Source organism: Anas acuta, chromosome 7 (assembly GCF_963932015.1).
Source record: "Anas acuta chromosome 7, bAnaAcu1.1, whole genome shotgun sequence".
Lineage (NCBI taxonomy): Eukaryota > Metazoa > Chordata > Aves > Anseriformes > Anatidae > Anas > Anas acuta.
In genome coordinates, this window is record NC_088985.1 from 2,450,208 (window position 1) to 2,473,492 (window position 23,285).

General features: G+C 41.3%; 1 long non-coding RNA gene across 7 annotated transcripts in view; it reads right to left on the reverse strand.

Moving 5' to 3' along the window:
- LOC137859677 (uncharacterized) overlaps positions 1–23,285 on the reverse strand; it is a 53,762-nt gene that overhangs the window by 18,421 nt on the left and 12,056 nt on the right. For 3 of the 7 annotated variants that reach the window (XR_011098461.1, XR_011098464.1, XR_011098459.1), the window contains 2 exons: positions 3,851–3,920; positions 1,079–1,208 (listed from right to left, as the gene is read on the reverse strand). This is a non-coding gene — a long non-coding RNA (uncharacterized lncRNA). Of the gene's footprint in view, positions 1–1,078; positions 1,209–3,752; positions 3,921–14,733; positions 14,866–21,460; positions 21,532–23,285 lie in introns of those variants that run through there. The other 4 variants (XR_011098460.1, XR_011098458.1, XR_011098462.1 and 1 more) reach the window with 3 other exon arrangements.

The following is a 23,285-nucleotide window of genomic DNA, read 5'->3' on the forward strand; positions in this document are numbered from 1 at the left end:
TAAGCAGAAACCACATGACTGAGTACCATCAGTTACATGGAGAGACCAACTAGATCAGGCACTGTTGGTGGTACTAGAGGCACTTATGAAGGTACTGTTTTTATGTCAAATGTTGAATATCTAGTCTGCCTCACTGTGAGCGGACTGTTTACCTAAGAGATCTGGCACATTCTCACCCCACTTTTACAGCAACCCGTGTTATATCTGTTTCTTGGATTTCAAAGGATTGCTTGTGCAGATTAAATGGACTCAGTATTTTCAGCAATTCTGCTCAGCATTGTTTACTAGTGTTACTTTATACCTGAAAAAATTTCTTTATAACTCCCCCAAGACATATTTCTGAATTATCACAACCTCAAGGGTGTGTAGTTAAGATACTTAATCTTAGTCTTCAGAATTTCTCCTCAGATCTCCATGCACCACCTTGCTCTTAAATACACAAACATCTCTCTGAAGTTATTCTCACACGTACTAGTAAATTTGAGATGCTAAAGAGAGAATATATAGAGAGAATGCAGAGTTTCTCATGCGACGCACCAAAATTTGACTTGCAGTATTTAGTTATTTGAAAGTATCAAAAATAAAACAGCAGCATTACAGCTAGAGCCTCTAAATTGTTTTGGATTTTTTTCCCCTACAAAAATGTGGAAGATGGAATGCATGAACACAACAGGGGTTGTTACTTGGACTTTTTGATAGGTGCTTTAAGAGCAATTTCAGTTTTCAAAAAGAACATACATTTACAATTAATGCAACATCTGTTTTTAATGAGTTCTTTTTTTGTGTAACATGTACCTTCAATACAGCTACAATATATCTTTATAATGCACACCATTTGCCAAGGCAGACATTACAATCATAAGGAAAGAATCTTAAAGTGTTTGTGTAGTATTTTTAGAGTTGTATTGTAAAACGCAAAGCCACAAAATATCATCATTATAATTCATGTTTAAGGGCAAGAAAATTCAATATTAAGTACTTTCTTCTACAGCTACTCCAAGGCTGATGCATTGATATTCTACTGCATAAAAGTACAGACAGCATTTTAGCTAATGGGTTTTTAAAGTATGCACTGTACCTTAAAACGCTTGTACAGACCAGCTTTTTGATTGTGATCCATTCCACACTCTGCAGTGCCATCACTCATGAGGCAGAAGATATTGGCAGACCGAGCCCAAGCTTGGAGATGTTGATCAGAATGAGAAAACCTGGTTACAAAGTGAAAATAAAAAAAAAAAAAAAAATAAGGTTTGTACTGGCATTGAACTGCTGGTCACCCTCTTTACGACACTCCTTATTTCATATCATTCTATGATATCCTCCACTGACTGTTATTTCTAGGCTGATGAGTCCTCCTATTTAGTCACTCCTCACACAGAAGTCACGCCAGACCTCTGATCATCCCATCAACCTTCTCTGTGCTTTCTCCAGTCACCCACATTCTTTTGGGGATGAAGAGACCAGAGGTCTACACAGACCTGCATCAGATTCGTAGCATTACGGTGGTCTCCACTTCTGATATTTGAATTCCTCCTTCAACTGCTACTGCACTCAGCCAATGCTTTCATGGCACCATTAGTTATAATACAGATAGAAAGAGTCAGTTTAGGGCTTCTCTTTGAAAGGGTAAGGATGTGAGCACTTCCTCCACTTTAATTCCTTTGTATGTCTTGTCATGAGTCATTTAATCACCACCTGCTTTTTCAGCCCATTGTAGTTGGTCTGTAACACTATCCCCCCAAAACGCTTGCTATCACCAACACACTTCGTCACTATATAGTTCACCTGCTCCCACTCATTTCCAAGTATACTGAACACATGAAATCTTTGCACTGCCTGCTGGTGATCCCTCTCTTTTCTGAAAGCTGATTACTAATTCCTACTTGATTTTTCGTGTCTTTTAATTAATTATTCATGATTTAAAGACCTTTCCTCACATTCCATAATGCCTTTAGCTGCCAAAGAAATCTATATTAACTGGGAGCCAGGGGACACATGAACAATGGGGGTTCCCTCAAAGAACTCAATAAATGTGAGACAACTTGCCTTCGCAGATGCACCACTGCCTCCTCCCAGCTATGTGATGTTTATCAGAGCATTGGCTAGATCTGGTAAACACAACAAACCTTATCTGTCCTGCTGTTATGTCAGTCTTCCCAGTCTGTAGACCCTGCAGCACTGCCTTCCCTATTCTAAAGGCTAGGGGATGGCATTTTGCCTTGAATTTCTGAAATGTGGCCCTTAAATCACATTTTTGGAGTTGACAGGAAGACAAAGCTCCACTTAGACAATGATTTTGTAACAAAAACAAACAAACAAACAAAAGCAAAAAACAACTCCCCCCAAAAATGAAATCCGTAGTTCCCCTTTTGAAACAGCAACAGACTCAGGGCCATTTGATGCATATACAAGAAAATTGAATTCACCTACATTATAGCTGCTTTCCTTCCTTTCTTTTTAAAGGCACCATTTTTCTTCATCCTCTATCTTCCCTTCCTTCATCTGCACTGGCAATTTGCTAAAGATCCTGGTTAGACCTTTGTTGTTTTACTATGGAACAGACTATCAATACCATCTGTTGATAACAGGACACAGGGGCTGGAAGTATTTTGTTTTAGTATTTTTGATGTTCAAGTTGAGCCTCATTGGCTCCTAGCAAAAAAAAAAAAAAAATCTGGATGTTGACTTCACATCTTGTGTATACAAAGTCCAGCAACCTATCATGAGAAAATGCGACTGCTTCTCTCAAGAACACAGCTGGTGGAGAGATTTCTTAGGACCTCACAATTTCATGCTAGATCCAAATAACTCTTTCAAACATAATGGTGGGTAATAGTCAGTGGGTAGTGTTAAGGGAGCCAAACAGTACTTCGACCAAACATTGGTATGTAAAATGATATACGGGGGTGGTGGTCGTGGTGTTTTCTAACTACATACACAGAAACGATAAGATCTGAGCTGACCATTACCAAATCTTAATGTTCTATTCACGAGGTCCACAAAAATATCATCTCAATATTCAATAGTTAAAAGAACAATCAAATATTAGGAATTAGTAGTTCCTAGGAGGGAAACAGCAGACAAAACCAAGAACACTATTCTGCCAACATCTAAAGCCATTGTTTAACCACAGCCTGAATATTCTGGTCTCCTTGTCTCAAGAAATGATACAACAGAATTCTGCTAGGGTAGGGGGGTGAGAAAAATCATGGAAGTCTTATCAGAAAGCACAGATCAGCTCCCAGGTAAGAAACAACAGTGCAGGCTGTCCCTCCAGTCTGGAAAAGAAGTAACTCAGGGAAGTAAGACAAAGATCTCCAAAATCATGCACAGCAGAAAAAGTGAAGTAGGAATTGAAAGTTCACCGGGAATCATCTCTTGAGCTTAGCAGACACACCACTTCTGGACACACCTCTGCAGCCACGCAGATGCTGGCATCAGTGGTGCCTCTGGGTCTCTGCCAGTCCTCCTGCAAGAGCCCACTTAGAGCATTATGGCAAGAAGCAGCTGTGCTTGAAACTGTCTGATAGGAAGTAAATCTCGAATGCCAGCCACAAAAACATTCTAAAACCTAATCGTTAATATAAGATGCAGTAAAACATGCACCAGAAAGCACTGAGGTTTACGACAGTGAACATTTCCAAGTTTGTTCATTCATTTGTTTTATATGCTGCTTAATACTTAGTGACTTGGGTCATGCTTTTTGTCTTGCATGAAAACAAAACAAAAAATGAACAGCTCAAAATCCTCACACAGATGATTTCTTTCTTTTAAGCTTCTGTTGTAGTGTACAAGTTCCCCTCCGCTGTAATTCTCTGGCAGAATACAGCCAGACTGGGATGTCCTGTACCTTGGCAGAGCAGCATGCGGAAGGAAGATGGGGGCCATCTCCATCTTTCTTAAGACAGGTCTCTTCTAGTCTGGGGAAGAAAGCACAAAGCAGGTTACATTTTACAGTAGTTCTTAGATTTTCCCTTTTTTTTTTGTTTTTTTTTTTTTATTTTTACATAGCTCTGCCCGTCTAAGGCAGCCTGTCCAACAGAGCAGGATGGTAGGCAATCTCAGCCTGCTCCAGCCTCACTACAGACCACAAGCTCTGCTTCTGCAACTGAATTTCAACAACCCACCACCTCTGTAGGGGCAGACACATCTAACGAGGGGCCTGCGATTCTAGCAGCCCAAACAAATTTACTATGAAGTTGGAGAGCTCTCCAGTACTCTGTTAACGCAGAATTTAGTCTCTCTGCACTAAGTTTGATACTGCCAGCATAGCACTAAAGGGCTTCACAAGAGGCAGAATCAGGGCAGCAGTATTTTCCATGCATCTGGGGCTTTTTCATCAGTAGCAGGCACAGCTCCATGTTCCTTTCCCACTGAACCATGCTCACAGTTGGTGTCTTTGACTTTTTGCCTTTTCAGTCAGGGGACATTAGCACAATCTTTCTGGAAGCTTACCTCATCCTTAAATGAATTTGTTTACTTTAGCCTGCTGTGGTGGGCCTGAGTCATAGAACTTCACATCTGCACCTGGCTGTTCTAAATAAATTTAAATGGATCTGATTTAAATTGATATTCGATGAGAAGAAGTTAATCATTAATGATACCCCTACATCTAAAATTGAACATAGACTGATGGACTCCCTATCTCAATAAGCTTCTGCCATCAGCAGATGTAAGTGGGTGTAAATGCAAGTTAAAAGAGAAATGTAAATTACATGGTTTAGCTTATGTACCTACTGGGACAAAACTGAAATGCTTTTCATACTGCCTAGCCTGCTCTTTGGAGATGAATATGCTCATCCCTCATATAAAACGTATGCTTGACAAGACATATAATGGGGTCCTAAACATAAGACAGGATCAAATAAAAATACAGTCTCCTCTCCCCCTACTCCCACATCACTTAAACTTAAATCCTGATGCCCTGGTGCCATAATCAAAGAGCAAACATTTTCCTAATATCTCCCACTGTGACATGTGCTCTCAGTCACAGATAGGATAAACTTAGTGAGCTAGATGCCAAGCACATTCAGTGAGCTAAAAAATTAGCTCAGGCATAATCCCCAAAGGTGTCTAAACTGAAACAGTATGTATAAGGAATCAGGTTTTCTTAAGAGTGTTAAGAAAAAGAAAAAAAAAAAGCCACAGCAAATACATGCATGTTTGATTTTTATCTTGCTGCTTCTCACAAATTGAAAAACTGCCGCAAACTTTTAGGGTCTTCCCCTCACCAAGACATTTTATATTGAACTGAATATATTATAAATGAAATCTTGCTTCCTGCTTGTACTCAAATACTGATATGACAGTATTTCTGGAAAGAAACAGTCCCATCCGTCCCTTACATTAAATTGATTAATTGTTTTTCCATTTGTATTCTTTGTGATGTTCCTCCAAACACTCCACAAATTATCTAGCTCTTAGAAAGCCAGAAGTTGTTTGGTCTTCCTCTCCCCCCGCGCCCCCCCCCCCCCCCCCCCCTCAAACTTGAATGCAGCTTGAGAGACTTGAGATCTCACATTAGGTTTAACTGCTTCGCCGTAGACCTGCTGGCACCATTGACGAAAAGGGAGGGCTCTGACATACCATGAAGATGCGCTCATTTCAGTGGCCAACAAAGAGCCAAAGGTGACCCCTATTATTACTACCAGAGAGACTAGATTTACCATATTATTAATCATTGAAGTCTGGCTCAAAATTCAGGCTGGTTTGTACTTACTCCATGGGTCAGGAGCTTTACCAGAGCTCATTAACTGCATCGGGCTGCTCATTTACTCTTCCTGCAACAACCTTTTTCTTAATCCGTGAGGGGAAAAATGAAATGCAGGTGATTTTGCTGTCTGAGGGGTATTTACTGCTTGATCTCAACAAATAGAAGCAGCAGGAGTATTTTGCTTGTCAAGAGGACAGTAATTCTTCAAATCCCTCTAAAGAGATAATGAGTGGCAGTGTAATGCTTTTGATCTGTCATAATTATAAAATAAAAGAGAACGGATGCAAAGCTCGTGTGCCATGGGAAGGTCACTGACTTTTAAATGTCTAGGATTCCCTCTGTGGCTAATCCCAGCATGTCCTGAATGCAGGCTATTTTTAGGTACAATAGTGGGTCCGTTAGACATCCTGTCCATATAAAATGAGTGCCTTACTGGTGAGCTTCTCCTGTAGGGCAGCTAATAAGTAGGTAGGAAAATGACGTCTCTGTACTTTTGACTTGCATGCTATTGCAAGGAAGGACAACAGGAACGTCTCCTCTCTGGCGTCAAACAGTCCCCCTGCAGCATACATACAATTTAAATTATTACAAGGCAATGTTACAAGTATGAACCCTGGCACAAAATAAAGTAATTACATTTAATTAGGCAGCCAAAAAAACGATGGCCTGAGACTCACTGCCTTAGATGTAGCCTTTTGTTGACTTAACACAGGACAGGTAATGAATGAAACTTCAAAGTGTAAGCAACTAAATTGCTGCTTAATTAGTAAAGCCCTAGTTGAAAACACAGCAAAACAAAACAAGAAAAAACAAAAAACAAAACAACAAAAAAAAACACTTGATTTTCTTTTGTCAAAGCAATTCAGACAGTGATCCCATGTCTCACAGAAACACTGAAATGAAGGGTTGGTCTATTAAGAACGCATTTGTGTTCAGAAGCACAATATTGTGTTTTGTTTTTGTTAATGCAGAGATCATGAAAAGTGCTAGATCATCAGCCCTGGAACCTGACATCGCCCAAGAGGGGACTTGGTGCAAGCAAGTCACTAGCTCACAAATCTCACTTGCCTGCTAAGCATCAAGTACAGATATTTAATCCTTTGGGTATTCTGGTCTGCTGGTACACCCACACCAAGCAACCTAACACAGAGAAATAACTTTCATAAGTCAGAAATGATGGAAGGCATAGATAAAGAAAAGTAGGCATCGTAACACTAGATTTTTCATGTACAAATCTCTCAGTTCTGCTTTTTCATATCCAGGATCACATATGTTGCCAGAGCTCATCTCTGGAAGCCTCTTACACTTCTATAAACATCCTGCTGCTCTGTCATACAATTAAAAGTGAAAAAACAAAGCAGGTCTGAACAACATAATGAGTTGCACTAGCCCGTCGTCTCTGGTACAGCATTTTATTTTGATTTCAATCAGAGATGAAAACAAGCTATTTGTTGTTCTCATCCCATTCCTCACACGCTTATATCAGACAATCTGGAATCAGACTAAGTCTCCACTCCAAAAGGTGCTCAGGATGGACTGGCAGGAGCCTCAGCAGCCAATGGAGCTTTTATTCCATTTCTGCTTACAACCATGTATTTGCTGGTGAGAGTGACCAGAAGGTAAAATAACATCTCTTAACAAGATTTCTGCCTTCCTCAGGTTTTCCCTCTCAGCCTTGTTCAGCTCAGCAGATCCCACAGCAAAAAATAACTGGCAAAGGTTTGTTAGGGGACTTCGTATTACATCTCAAGACTGGCAGCTACTAGTTCTAGCTCCATACCCAGGATTTACTGAACATCTTGCCACAGTTGCAATCCAGAGTTTTTTACACTGTGGGACAAAAGGACAGTCTCCCCTTCCCCAAACCACATGTCTCACAGTTTGCCTTCTTGCTGAAGACAAAACCATTCTGCAGGGGTAATGTAAAGATCAAAAACACACCTGATGGTCTCGTCTGGTGTTCAGCAAAAAGAGTGGCACCACTGTGTCTGCTCTACAAAAACATAAAATCAGTATGTACAGGAAAAAAATAGTGTACTTTCAATTACGTTTTTCCCATCATTATGAACAGCATAGTGGAGTACGCAGGACTTACAGTTTTATCTATTAGCATACTCTTTTGTCAATAAAAGCGGCAGTCTGGAGATAATTCAAGTGCTTCACTCAAGTCAGTAGGTTTTATCCTGTCCTATTAGTAGTCCTAATAGTCCTCTGCACTGCTCCTTTTAAAAACAGTGTCAGAAAAAAACACAAGTGTAAAATAGAGAGAAGGGAAGAAAGGCAGCAATTCAACACAATTTCAGCAAGTTTTGGAACAGATAAAGCAAGCATGAGAGCAACACTAAAAGCAAGCATGGGCCAGATGAAATTGGATTTAAATTAGATTCCTCATATCTTTCACCAACACATAGGAATGGTTCTTTAAGTGTTATTTGAAATTTTGTTTTCCAGATACGATAAAAATGCAAATGAAGGGAGAATGCTGCTACAAAACCCTATGTTTGCTGAGGTGCATTTTGCTTAGAAAAAGAGATAAGCGACTGAAGCAGTCTGGCCCTTTTCCTCAAAGGAACCCAGAGTCACCGTGTTATCAAGAGAAACATGTCTGCTTGGACCATGCACATCACTGCGCAGGCAGAGCTGCAATGTGTTAGAGATTAAGAACAATTCAGAGAATGCAACAAAGAGTACTTCTGATGACTTGTGCTTTTTAGCACCTAGCCAGTGCAAAAACCTGTCCGTCTCAAGGAAGTCAGCGTGTCACCACCTTGCTGCCTTCCCAATGGCACGCAGCCATAGGCAGCTGGGTGACTGCATGTTCTGCAGCATTTACAAATAATTACAGACCAGCTGCCTAGTTATACCATTCATTTGGTAAAAATAGAATGAAATATTAATGGCAGCGTATCAGAAATCTTTAGTAAAAACACAGTTGGATAAATCAGTCATTCTCTTTCAAATCCATTAACAGTCCTCTCTCAAATCTCTGCGTAAAGCTATGTAGAAGCATTTCACATATCTAATCGCTAAAAAGTCACACGTCCAAACCTGTGATTGCAAAACATAAAGGCTCATTGAATTTGTATCATGACAATTTTTCAGTCAAACACTGAAAGTATCAGATGGAAACCACTGCAAAGAAGTGCTTGGTTAGCTCTTCACTCCAACCCAAGTCAGTATCTGCTGCTGCTGGAATCAACCCCAAGAGGGACACCAGCATAACAGGAAAATTCGGCTGAGGGGAAGGGCATCTGGAGACAAAAAGAACAACATTACAGAACTGCTTCTGGCACAAAACACATTAAGTGACAATTTGAAGTTTCACGGATACACTCCTCCTGCCACAGGGTCATTCCTTCAGAACACTCTTCTTCCACCGGCAGAGCAATGTGCTAAGGCTTGCTTTGTGGCAGGATATCATGGACAATGTTCATCTGTCCTGTCCACAGAGCTGCAGACAGAGGGCTTCTGGCCACTTACTGCACCCGATCCAGCCTTGTCGCTCTTCTAGGGAGTAGCTCTCCTCAGGCTACTGCTACAACAAGGAGTTCCTAACTATGCACGCATTGTACATCCATCACCTTCCTTGATATAAGCCTTGTTTTACAAGGCGATACTTTCTGGACCTAAATACAAATGTCATTATTCTAATTGTCCCCCAAGAGTCTTCCCATTTCCAGGCTGGTCTCCTTAAGACTTATAGAGCCTGAAGGGGTCCACGGTCTCACAGAGTAGTCATTGTATCTGATTAGTGAAACATACATCTGAAACCCCTTCAGAAGAGCCAGTCCAGAGCTTTTTCGTGACACGGATGAAATGAATTTTGCTGTCTCAGGAACACCCTCCCTCCTGTTGTGGGAAGGGCAGCAGTGGAACAGAAATTTGAGAGAGAACTGGAGAGGCGAAAACCCTTCCCTATGAGACTTCCCATGGGCCTAGTGCAGAGCCATCAGATGTCCTTCATATTAACAATTTTTCTCTTCTCTCAGCCAGATACTGCAGTTGTGAGATCTTACCTGCTCAGAGGTATCTATCAGATTACAGGAAAGAGACGTTTAACTGCTCCTTGCTGAATAACCTAAAGAACTGTAATCCCAAGATAAGACCCAACAAAATTCCTCATTCATATTTCCCAGTTTCTGCTTCCTCCTCTCCCCAGGGCATTTGTCATGCACAGTATTCTTACTTTTACAGAAGTCCATATAGTTCTGCACAATTCATGGCTCTTCTCTCCTCCCAGAGGGTGCCACTGCACATTACTTATTGCCCATCAACCAACCTGGCCATGCTCACTTCCAGAGGTTTCTGCTAGCCTGCTGTCTCTAGAGGTTCACTCTTTAACAGCCTCCCACCATCAGCCTCTCTTCCTGGTAAACACACAGCATGACAAAATGACCACACGTGCACAAAACTCATAAAAGAAACACTGCATTTTCATGAATAGGACATAGCACACAGAGGTTATTTGGGAGCAGATCCCTGCTCATCTACAAATCTTGACCTATTTATTTTTAAATCAAAGGATATCTTCCTTTCGTAATACCATGTCTTTGGCTTAAAGAAAGCTATGACTTGTCAGAAAAATATTCTAATATAACCAAAGTTGTGGTTCCTGAAGGCCATCATAAACGCGATTATTCTACATCACAGCAAGATATTTCATTCCCTGTCTCATAAATTTCATGATTGAGCAATGTTATGTACGTTTGTACAAGCTTTAAGCTGAGTATGAATGCATACTCCCAGTAGCTAGGCAGCAAAAGTTTCCACCTACTGCTTACAGATATTTTGATGAAGGCTTCTAACTTGCTTTATTTTTTATGCTTTAACAGAGGTAATCATCTTGTTGGTTATTGTAAAGAAACATTAAGAACAACACGTTTGCTTTTAGCTATTCATAAAAGCATTAGAGGATGGGGGATAATGCTAATACTACTCTTTTATTGCAAGCATTATCAATGGGCATACATACAGATACCGTGTCTTAAGCAATGACACAGGGAGCAACTAGAGAGTGGTACTATTTTTGATGTTTACTGAAAATGTCTGCGGGGAATCAAGTTCAATAAGCTTCTTACAAGTAGAAAATGATACCGTTAGCAAGAGGTGGTTCCTGGACAGAGTACAGTCATTTCAGGATAACAACAAGAACAAGTTTTTGGTAATCATTAGTTTCCTCGTACCCCTCTAAGGCTGAGCTTTGTCAGATGAAAAGAAGCATTTTTCATGTTAAGAAGGGCCACCTCTCAACTTTTTATTATGTCGTTATGAACATGAACAACACCGTACAATGTGGGAGATTGTAAGAAAAGTACATTTGTTCAAAAACACCCAACAGTGTCAGCTTTTGCATCTCTTTCAGGACCACAACTGCTTCCTCCAACAGTTTAGTTACCTGCCATTCCCTTAGGAGGGCCAAGGTGGCAGTCAGGTAAGACTCAAGAAATCTGCAGGCCCCACTCATTCTCCTTTGCTTTGCTTGTACCTAAACTGCATGCAGGCTAGAGGACCACCTAGCTCCACACGCAGACTGAACTTCTGACACAGCCAAACAATTGCAAACCAAAGGGAGGGAGAGAGGGATGGAGGGAGAGAGGAAGGAAGGAGAAATACAAGAAACAGAAGTTCACATAGAAATAATGTTTTCCTTCTGTGTGATATTTTTTATGGATTTAGGATAGAAAGGAGGCCCTATTTGGAGAGAGAGCCTTAAATCCAGTAGCTGAATATTTCTGCAAAGCTTTGTGATCCTATACGCAGCTTTAATGAACAGACACACAATTATATAAGAAGACCTTCAGTTGTTTGAAATTCACTGCTCAGCGTTTCAGGGTGACATTAGGAAAATTGCTTTTCTCATATTCATTACAGTGTTATGAAATTGGTTTTGTCTTCTTCTACAAGCTTTTTGTGTAGGACAGAGAGATTTGCAGCCAGGGAAAAGTTTAACGGTTTAACAGCAACACCAACTATAGCCTGCCCTTAATGTACATGCAAAAATTAATTCCTTTCGCTGCTCACAGGAAGTTTTAAGCCAACCTTGTACTTCGGAGTGGAGTGCCCCTCCTCGACCACCTCAAGAAGACATCCTGCCAACCGCAGCTACAGTACCTGCCTCTTGAGTGCTAACACATCTGTGGAGCTGAAGGCGGATCAGGGCTCTCAGTGACAGATCCGTGTCTAGCAGAAGGGGGAAAAAAATTCTGTATGAAATCTTTGCAGAAAAATTACAATAAGCTGTCACCTTTCTCACCCCAATAATTGTTCTTCCTTTTTTTTTTTTCCAAATTATTTCTTCTGTCTGAGCAGCCCAGCTTAACTTTCAGCTAGGAAAGGTTATGAAAGGTTATGTTCTACCACATGATTTCACTGTGTGTCAGTAAAGTCTCCATCAGAGAGCTGTGTCCTTACCTTTCCTGAAAGGTAAAGAACCAGCTGAAACAAGTCCAAAAAGCCTCTCCTGTGGCATTCATTGGGGATAACCAGACTAAATCATTCTGGTGTACTTAGAGGTGGGATTGACAGAGGAGACACAAAATAACCGTCTTCAAACAGACAAAAAGCCACTGCAGGCCACAAGGAAATACACTGTGGGGAAGGCAGCAGACATTCACACCTGAACTCTGGCTACACAGGCAGGAAGGGCTTCTACAAGGCTGGCCCAGGCCATGTGCTCTTCAGCTGTGCCCTCAGGTGGCTCAGGATGGAGACACCTTGGATGTGCAAGCTCAGGGTGTTTGCACCCAGCTTCCTTCTCGCAGGCTGCAAATAAGCGCCTCCAGTAGGTATATATAATAGTGGATATCTTTCACTCCACACTTGCTGATGTTTCAGTGGATTCTTGTTACACATTTTCAAGACAACATATAAACTATGTTAAAAAAGTCTGATAATGGGAAAGGTGAATGTACATAATAAAAGGTAACCCCAAATCACCCAGTTTTATGTGTGTGGTCATGTATGTGCATTAGGAGGTGCTCTTGTGATACTTTGACAGCTTGATTCAGCTCTCCCCCTTCTGAATAATTCTACATATAAATAAAAAAAAATAAATGTATAGAGTTTCTTCCTGATGTACTGGGCCCCCTCTGTACGGTAGTAAAGCCAATGCTATGTGTGACATGGGAAGATGTTTCCAAAATGAAACCTCCATTATGATCCTCCTCTGCAGTTCGTCCTAATCTAGATTTCTGAGTGTGGGCCACCCTGCAAGGTATGGCTACTTGGAAAGACAGAACAGAGGAGCAGATGTTTCCAGTGAATCAGTCCTGCTTCAAAGCTAGCCCAAAGGCATCTTAGCATAGACCTGTACAAGCAGGAAGGAAGGATTAGCAGCTCACCCTACCCTGAGAGCAACTAGCTCATCTCTTCAACCGTAGGCTTACGCAGCAGCTTACCTCCCTACCCTTCTGTAATAAAGCCAGCTCTGAGCCTACAGTCAAAGCCTCCGTTCTTCGCAAAGACAAAAATCAGAAGTGTACTTAACTCTGAAGCACAGAAAAAGCCAGGTTTGCTAGGAAGGCACCAAGCAAAGGGATATAGTCTGTTGTGGATGTAAGAGCGTGCAGACAGACATACCAACATGCCTCGTAACTACTCATTGTTTCCTTATTCCAAGGCAGGCACGCAGAACATGCACCAAGGTGCCTTTGTAGGGACAGTTTCAAAAGGTGTTTTCCCAAGCTGCTTGTATCCTTGTATCACTTCAGGATCCTTCCATCTCAGCACACTGCACTTTTGGGAAGGAATACGTTTCTGCTTGAATTTGACAGGTATTTACTGCTCTTACAGCAGAACCAGGGTACGTATAATCCCTCCAGTGATAGTCTGCACTAATGTCACAGAGTGTCTCTTTTGTCACTACAATATGGAGAAACAGATTTAAAGAGGCAGCTTTATATATACTTCCTCATTCAGGAAAAAGCCAGGGGAACTAAACAGGCATTATGAAATATAAAGGAAGATGATTATTTTCCAGTTATTGCAAGGGGAAACAGTACAAACTGGTCCCTCTTAGAATACCTTATTGCACCATTTAAGCACCAAATTAGAGCACTTCTCTAAAAGCAGAAAAGTGCATAATGTCTCAGAGAGGTACAGGAGAAAAGCAGGCAGTTAAGTGGAAAGCCAGACACCACAAACTCCTGTGCACTGCAGACAGGGTATGACAATCACTTAAATACAACCCACAATGTCAAAAGATACTGCAGGACATGAAGAAAAGGAGATTCGTTAAATTTTGAGTACGTCATAGCTGCTGTTGCACACCTGACTTTCAGCTGTGAGCAAAGAGAGTTTGAAGTAATTAGCCTGAAACACACCAGGGACTCAACAACTGAAATGCAAAGCAGTTTTTATTGACAAAGGTGAAGAGTGAGAAAGTATAGCTGAGCTTAGAAACTTAGGACCAGACATTTTTTCTTTGAAACATGTATTTTTAAACCACTAAATATTATTCTTTAGAGCATTGCTGCAGCAACAGTGCAAATACACGAAATTCTCATGGTGTACCAAAAAAAAGGGAGCTTGCATCATATTGACTATGATTAGCCAAGTGAGCAGTCTCCAGTGAGATAAGGCTTTACCAAGCTGCAACACTATTACCCTGAAGACCTTCCACAATCATCCATCAAACACAGAAGATGATCTTGTGTCCAAGATCACCCTGACATCTACAGACAGTCTGTCTCAGCTGACCACAGAGGATATTAGAACTCCTGCATAAACCAAAACACATTGGCTGGCAGTCTTCTTGGCCACATGTGTTGGTCAGAAAGCAATGAAAACAAAAATCTATGAACTTTCTTTTTCTATGAACTATCTTTTCACCTGTATAGACTCTGTTACAGAAGCTTCTGAAGCGTAGATTTTGTTTTTGCAAGCCAGCATTTTCTCACACACACTCACATTTAATATTCATTTTGATTCGCCTTAGAGCAGTATAAAGAGCCACGAAAAGAAACATCAAAAACTAAAACCCTGAGGTCAAAATCCATCTTCTCCAGGCAGCATTTCCATACCTTGAGCCAGTATTCACTGAGCTATACAGTATTTAGTGTGTGCTGCTTCCATCCATTTAAGTGCCCTTCAAGCTCAGCAGCTTGAAGCCAATCCTTTCAGCAGCTTTAGCCAATCCTTTCCTCCTGCTCTCCTCATCACACAAGGCTTTGCCTCCCAGATTAAATGCAGGTGTTCATGCCTCAATCAGTCATTTGGGCAACCAAGGTGATTCTCATTACTGTTAGTCCAGGCTAACAACTGCTTCCTCTCAACCTTCAACTACACTATCTAACTGATACCTCTCGATCTAGACCAGGTTGGGAAAATGCCAGGAGATTTCAACACCTCCTGCCTCTTGCTTTATGGGTTTGCACACAGGATCTGGAAGCTATGATGGTGCTGCTGTTAGCTTTAGCAACAAGCAGTTGTGCTACGCCATTTTTTAGGCACTAACAGAAACTAAATATCCCTGGCCAACCCAGGCAGAGAGCTAGAGACCACAGGAGTATGAAAAAAGCCATGAATGGAGCACATGAATGCAACTGAGGTGATACTGGTCAGCAAGGTAAATTGCTTTGCAGCAGCTGCCAAACCACTTGTTTTGCTGTTTGCATATTACTTTAACAGTATTTATCATCTCTGCAAGCTTTACAGAAACACCTCAGTTTTCTTTTCCTGGACTTCATCTATTTTTTGTCTCTCTATCTCACTTATACGTTTTGCCTCATACTCAAACATCAGGAATAATTTATGTCCAATCTTCATACACATCTTCAGACATTATGGCAACAAAGGCACTATCCACAATCTTAGTGATTGATGCAGATAAATTTTAATAATTTTCTATACGGAAGAACTCACAGAAATCTTATCTGAGAAGTTACAACACTGCAGGAAATACTGAACTGACTATGCACAGCTGAAGCAAAAATCTCATTTTTCTAAGACCATTAAATTTTAGGCATTTTTGCCCAAAATATTTGGAAACCCACATTAAAAATTCTTGGGTGTACCAGGCTCTCCAATGTCTGTTTGGAAATCCAACCATTTCAGCACAGGAAAAATGGCACATGGGGCAGAACAGAACAGAGCATCCCACACTGGAAGGGACCCACGAGAATCATCGAGTCCAGCTCTTTATGTAAAAATCAGCTCCTGAAGGTCTAACTCCAGTCTAACTCCAGGAAACATGAAATCTACTTCAAATGCAAATAATGAGCTTTTCACTCACCTCTGTCCTCCTCCCAGATTGAATCAGCAAGCACTTGTGGCACTGTGACTTTCTTGCAAAAAAAGTGTAGGCCTATAAAGACAAACAAGGACCAAACCATGGCCCTGTAGCAGCCCTGAATACAGAGCACAGAGCATTCACATGAAGTTTGCATGAGCCTGGTACAGTATCTAGGAAAGATGTAGGTTCTAAGAAAAGACCAGCAGTTTAGACAAGATCTGGTGAAAGATGTGTCATAGATTTCCAGGGCTGGTATAACACAGTAGTAGGTCAGCTCACCTTAATAATGAAACTTATTCAGAGCAGACAGTGTTTCTGGCTTCATCACTGCACTCTAACAAACACAGAGACACTTCTTAAAGGCTGGTGTCTCACTGTGATATATCACTGAGCATTAAAGTGGTGATTTATACTCAACTGGATCATCAAACCACACAGTTTTACTACGGCAGCCGGTAAGTATAAACATACACACCTTTGGATCCTATTTCAACCACACAACCTTACGTAACTATTAAAACCTACAGTTCCTCTGAGAAATGAGAAACACCAGGCTGGAGATTTGTATATTATAATGGGTCATCAGGACCAGGAAAGGAGCTCATTCACCAGCAGGGGCAACCTGTTGCCACTGGTAACTATTATTTGTATTTTACGTGCTGCAGCAGCTGCCTGCTTGGCTCACCGCTGCTCAGTGGAAAGCAAAAAACCAGTGTTTGTAGCAAAACCACAAGGATTTTTTTTCTTCCTGTCACTATCTGGGTCAAGCACACACTGAAGATGCTGCTGCCCTCTGAACTCTCCCTGCAGGTAGGGCTGGAGGGATGGCCAGGCTGGGTCTGGGGAGATCCTGGGGGCTCAGCACCCTGCCCGCAGGGCAGAGAGTGACCAAGGAGCCAACCTCTGTACATCAACACTGCAGCATCCACCAGGGTATTACTCCAGTGAAAGTTCTGCTTCCTGACAAGCACAAGCTGTACAAACACACACACAAAGCCTTGGTCATGCTCCCGTCAGCTTTATCAGCTCTCCTGCATGCCAGGAATTGTCCACAATTGCTTGACTAAGGACTGGTTTCTGGCAGGATACGGCTTCCACGAGTCAAGTCCCTGGGTGCATGTGGAAAGCACTGAGCTCCATCTCCCATGTCTACAGCAACCCAAACACTTGGCTCTTTCCAATATAGTGCTCCAACTTTTTTGTGACAAAGTAAAACAGCTGAAGCAAAGGGATGCTTTATCCATAGTTTAATTTTTCTGAGATCTCAGGGTTGTACAACAGACTAAGCCTAAACAAAGAAAGCTTTAGAGTTCCCCTGCTGATTCCTTGTTGAATCATTCTCACACAACCCTGACGTGACTTCAACCGCGCTCCCCAGAACACCAGCCACTGAGCCCCAAGTTCAGGAAAATGTCACTGCATCCTAAAGGCCCTCTACATTACAACTTTACACGTCTCAGACTGGTTCTTTTCAGCATCATGCCCAAGGAGCTTGACGCTACCCTTCGCTTTGCTATGGACAACACTGGTTTAAATTTTCTGGGCAGTATTTCTATTCAGAAGCTGTCACAGACATTGCAGAACTATCATATGATCCACAACCAGTTTCTGGGACCTGTTTTTTACATTCTTCACAGATTCAGGTATCTGAGATGGTTGTATTTGCCTTATGTTTTTCAAGGTTGCCTTAGACCAAGGCTTGTTTTCAAAAGAATGAGAAAGAAAGAAAACCAAACCTCTGGAGAGGAACACTGATTTGTCAGTCTTGTGAACAAACCCCGGAGTCCTATTTATCCTTCCTGCAGCAGGTCACCTTTACCTTGAGGGACCACTGACCTACATAATGTTTATGTAAGACTAATTAGGATGAAATTAAGAAAATGTATTGCATTTAAAATGGATCACATTTAAAAATACTTCAGTGGCAAAGCCAACACACAGAAAGAATTACTTCGCAAATAGGTTACATTTGCTTTGTGCAATAGCAAGAAGACCACAGTCCATATTTTCTAATAGAAAAATAAAATTCTCGTTTCGAGTAAATTAATGATAGACTGCCTGGATGTTTGCTTGCTTGTTTGTTTTAATAAAACAGAAGCACCTTATTAACCCTTATTGGATATAAGGGTCAAGAGGCTGCTCAAGACCTGTGAGAATAGCTGTCATTGCTCCTCTCTCATAGCTGGTAAGCTGACTGCAGACACCCAGTCTGACAAGATGTCAGACTTTTTGTTGGGGCATGGCTGCAAGCATTGTATCAGTTAAGTCTCTAACATCACTTCCTGGAAAAGACTTGTTAAGAGCTATAATATCATGTATGATGTCCTAACCACATCCTGCTGTTAGGATTTTACAATGAATACTGCTGTTGGAGACAAATGGACAAAATAAATTCCTGTCAGGAATATGACCTGAAAGAACCTTGGCATGTCTGCATCAGACAATGTAGTCAGGTGCTAATGTCTGTATTTCATCAGACTGCTTGTTAAATTATCAACAGTGGTTATTTTCATACTGAGTATTTACATGAAAACTGACCAGTTATCTAAATGTGTTTTCAGATGTTGATGTTTCATCCTGTACCATAAAGAATTTCAATCAATTTTATTAAAATTCTTATTTTTTTTCTTGCCAGCTAGGACAGTTGGGATTTACTAATGTCTTAAATAATTTTGCAGTCTTAGCTTCCTATATTATTAAAGCTGGACTACACCAGTCAAAAAGTCTCACTGCCTTCTTTGAAAGGTAGTCTAACAGAATGCTACAGCAAATTACTTCATTGCAGAACTGACTGCCAAGATCAAATTTAACCCCACGATAAGTAAAGCAAACAATTCAGTCAGGCAAAAATAATAAAGTCAGGCAATATAATAGGTCTTCTGGTATGCTTTCTTTCTTCCTGTGCTCTTTTGATGCGTTTCCTCTAAGAAAATGTAATATTTATTTCTGAAAATACTGTTTTCACAGATAATTTGTTAAAATGTCTCTGCAGGTTGTTTACAAGTACAACATATTCTTTTATTAAGATGTCAAGGCAAATCCAACTATCACAATTCTAGGGTATCATTTGGTCCTTTACAAGTTCTTAAGTTTTATTTGTTTGATTGTTATAGGGGGGCTCCTAAGTTTCCCATTCTCCTAGCATTTCACATATGAAAGACACACAGCACACAGTAATATTTTGGACCTTCTTCGAAACAAGAGGTATGTGGCTAATTCACCAATAAGGCCTAAACTTCTGCAGGTGGTAAACTCTATCAGGGAGCGTAACCATGAAACCAGAAATAAAGGCTTTGAACAAATGGACGGGAGATTTAGATGAGATGTGACGTGAGGAAGAAATTCTTCACTCGGAGCACAAAGCGCACGTGGGAATTAGGGCTGAAGATGCACCTTGCTTCTGTTCTTTTTCATAAGGAATAGAATGAAATTACCTAAAAAACAGTGTTAAAAATAAACCCAGGTCACAGGCTGGGAGGTGCAGGGCAGTCCCTGTGGCCGAGGGGCAGCCTTTCTGTCTGGCAAGCCAAATAGCATTGGGGAGCCAGACCCATAAAAGGGGCCCTCAGCCCCCCAACCCTCCTCCTTGTCCACAGGAGGGCATCTTCCAGGCTTCTCCCAACACAGCTGCCTTTGGCCACATGTGGGCCCCTCCATCACAGAGGCTTGCTGAGGCCACTGTGGCCACCACTGCCCCACCTTTGCTGCAGACCCGATAAAACAGGCCCCCTGCAGCCACCAAACACCACAGACATGCCGCAGGCTTGCCTGTAAGATGTCCCAGCAGTAAACAGCTCTTGCCAATTCTCAGGGATTGTATGAGTGCTTCTTACTTTTTTTTCTTGTTTTTTTTTTGAGGGGGGTTGTGGGGGGGTGGGAAATGGGCTAAAGTTGTGCCAGGGGAGGTTTAGGTTGGGTATTAGGAAGAACTTCTTTACCAAAAGGGTTGTTAGGCACTGGAATGGGCTGCCCAGGGAAGTGGTTGAGTCACCATCCCAGGAGGTCTTGAAAAGACGTTTAGATGTAGAGCTCAGTGATCTGGTTTAGTGGAGGATTTGTTAGTGTTAGGTCAGAGGTTGGACCAGGTGATCTTGGAGGTCTCTTCCAACCTAGGTGATACTGTGAAGTAAGCAACTGGTTGTTCATGTAACTTTTCAACCATGAGCAAACAGAACCCTAAGCCTAGAATAATCAAACTCGGACATACAAACCTACTCATCAGATAGGGAAAACACACATGCACACACACACACACACACACACACACACACAGTAATAACAAAGAAAGAAAACTAACAAAAAAAACACATACAACTAATTTCAGTACTAGTATTGCCAGTTGAGTAGTGATCAAGCAGTTGAAAACTTCCATGTCTCTGTCTGGTCTCTACAGAAACATGGTCAGACAAACCACTGTAGAAGCAATTCAGAAGTACATGCACAAAACCCCCCAAAATTAGAGACTGAACATTTCCTCTCATTTTGTTGAAAATGAAAATCCTCTCAGTACTACTTGCACAGGAGAGCCTTGCGGCAGGGAAATTCTACTGCAGAGCTCGGAATCACAAAAACTCATTAGGCAGCAATCCTTTAAAGCATACAGTATTATGTCTTGATCCCAGGTAACTCAAGAAAAATCATCCCTTGGAAATATAAAGACAGTGAAGAGGTAAGATACTGGCTCAGACTAGTTTGCAGAGACAGCAGACTCAGTGACCAAGGTTCCTAATCTGTACGTAGAAAAATAAAAACAGAGTTGGAATTTGAAGCCTTCCATCAGAGTATGAGTTTGGATTCGGTCATATGGTGCCCAGTGTGGTGGCTGCCCCTGAGCCCTCCATCTGACAAGCTAGTGCCACTAAGAGCCAGGAGCTTGACTTCCACTGTTACTTTCCACCCTACGTTTCAGTTTTGTGCTGCTTAAGACAGACTTCTGTACATCATTCCAATATTTCTGCAACCCTCAGCCACAAGTACCTGTTCCCCAATTCATTATGCCACACTTCACTGGCATCCTAAATACCCAATTTATTCAACTTAACCATTTGGACACCGCCAAAACTTTCTGAAACATCTGCATCAGGGACTTCCACATGCACACTAATTGCTGTTAACCCCATTGAGACTAGCTGCGTTAATGAGACTTCACTTGCACAAACGTATGCTCCAGCATCTGGCCACAAGAAAGTCAATCAGGTGCCTACCAAGTTCTCTAGTATAAAACAAAGACAGACTTCCAATGTCCAAATGAAACTGGTTTGTAAAAGAAATAGGCTACACGTTCATGCATTTGGTGCCAAGCCTATTCTATGTTCACCAGGTTTGTTATCTGTTACAAGGAACATACAAGGAACAGAGGAAACGGAGGTTTGGCTTTCCAACAAAGAAACATCCTTAGGGACCTAAAGAAAAAAAATCATTTCCTGTCTGCAAGTTAAACTAAGAACACAGAGTTGATCCTGAGAATTCTGCATCCTTTCTCAAAAAAAAAAAAAAAAAGATGCTGTTATACTTACTCTTCCTTGAATTACATCTTTCTGTATTCAATTTCCATAGCTTCTGATTGTAGACAGCTCTGTTGAGATCACTGTAATTGAAAACAATACAAAAGGAAACACGGAAGAATTACATGGAAGTGGTATTGTCAATTAAAAACACTTCAGCAGCTGTGAGTACCTCAGAGATGTTAGCAAGCCTCCTAGAACCCCTTGACTTGGGTGCATCAAGTCTGATTTTGTCTTAACTCTTTGTCTCTACCCGAGTTCCAGTACCTGACTTCCAGCACAAGATCTTTGTCTCTACCCGAGGCAAAGAGTAACTATAGCAAAGATATGAGCTGAACATTTCCTATAGCCAGTGGATTCCATTGTGGTGTTCCTTCCTCTTCATTGTCAGCAGAATGGAGATTCAGCATCTGCAGAATTAAAACCCGAGACCAAAACCTTGACTCCAGACAGGACACTGACAAGACTGCTGTGATGTAAACAGGCACCAACTTGTGCTGCCTCTCCTCCCCCTATTGCCTGATTCCTTTGCATTTAGTGGCAGTAGGATTTCTGGAAGGGTTCCAATGCCTGCTTCGGTAGGAAAAAGTGTGTTTTCATCCCTGGCTTCAACAGAAGGGAGATGAGGCCCAAACTTTGATAGGCATCATAAATGTAGCTACGTAGAAACACAACAGCTGTGTAAAAAAAATAAAATTATTTTATTTATTTATTTTTTTTTGCTAAGCATATCCAGATTACTTGGGATGCATCACCTTTTCTGTGAATCATCATTCTGTGATTTTTGAAGGGATGTTTGGTCCATACACAGGTAGTAGGGCCCTTTTAAGCTTTCTGCCTTGCGAATCCCAATAGAGCCAAACTTCCTTCTGTTTTGTGTTTTTATTCATGACAGACATTCTTCCAATTAAAGTGAAGGAATTAGATTTGGTTTTTAGACCAATCTGTATCAAGCAAAGCTGGGTTTCTGTAGGGTATCTTTGTTAATATTCTTTACACAAAATATACAAAAATCCATTTTATATTCCAAGTGATAAATGCAAGCCAGACCCAGGCTGGTTGGGCAAACATTGGCAGAAAAATGGCAAAACACTGAGCAGAAGCTTACCCAAGCAGGCCACAGGAATTCATTTGGGACTGATTAAAAACCATGAAGACTGAAGTACAAGAATTAGTGAAAACCAAGGAAAGCAGAAGCCAGTGGTCAGCAGCTGTCTGCCAAGAGGCGAACAGGCTCCCTGTGTATGCGCTGCCTGGAAAGGTAGGACCGGAGGTTTCAAGCAAGGAAACAAATAGCAGGCTATCTGAGGGGATCCTGCAACTGCAGCCCCAATCTCACTTCTGTGGGTATGATAGTAGACCTGAGGTAACGGGCTGCACGTCCAAAATCTACAGTAAAGACCCAGCAAATGCACTCACAACACAGCCCCATGTTTAAATCAGAATCAGTTCCACCATTCTTCAGCAATTACAGCTTTCCTAGTTAAAAACAACCAGTGCATTTGGCTGCCTGCTTATAATCACAGGTCACACTGCAGCATACACGTATGTGGAAGGGTATTCATAAACAACATGGAAAAGTAGCTCATGAAGTCTGATGACAAACTTAAGACAGTAAAGAACAACAACAACAAAAAAAAAAAACCTTTCAAGATAGTGAAAAGAAAGGTTGATTGCATAGAAGTGTGTGGGAGAAGCTATACGACTGAGTAACACAGTGTTAAAACGATGTATCACTGTAACATAAAGTGATGTGGAAAACAACTCTAATTTCACAGAAACAATGATGAGGAACATTCCTAAACATTTTGATTCAGGAGTGAGATGTTAGGATTAG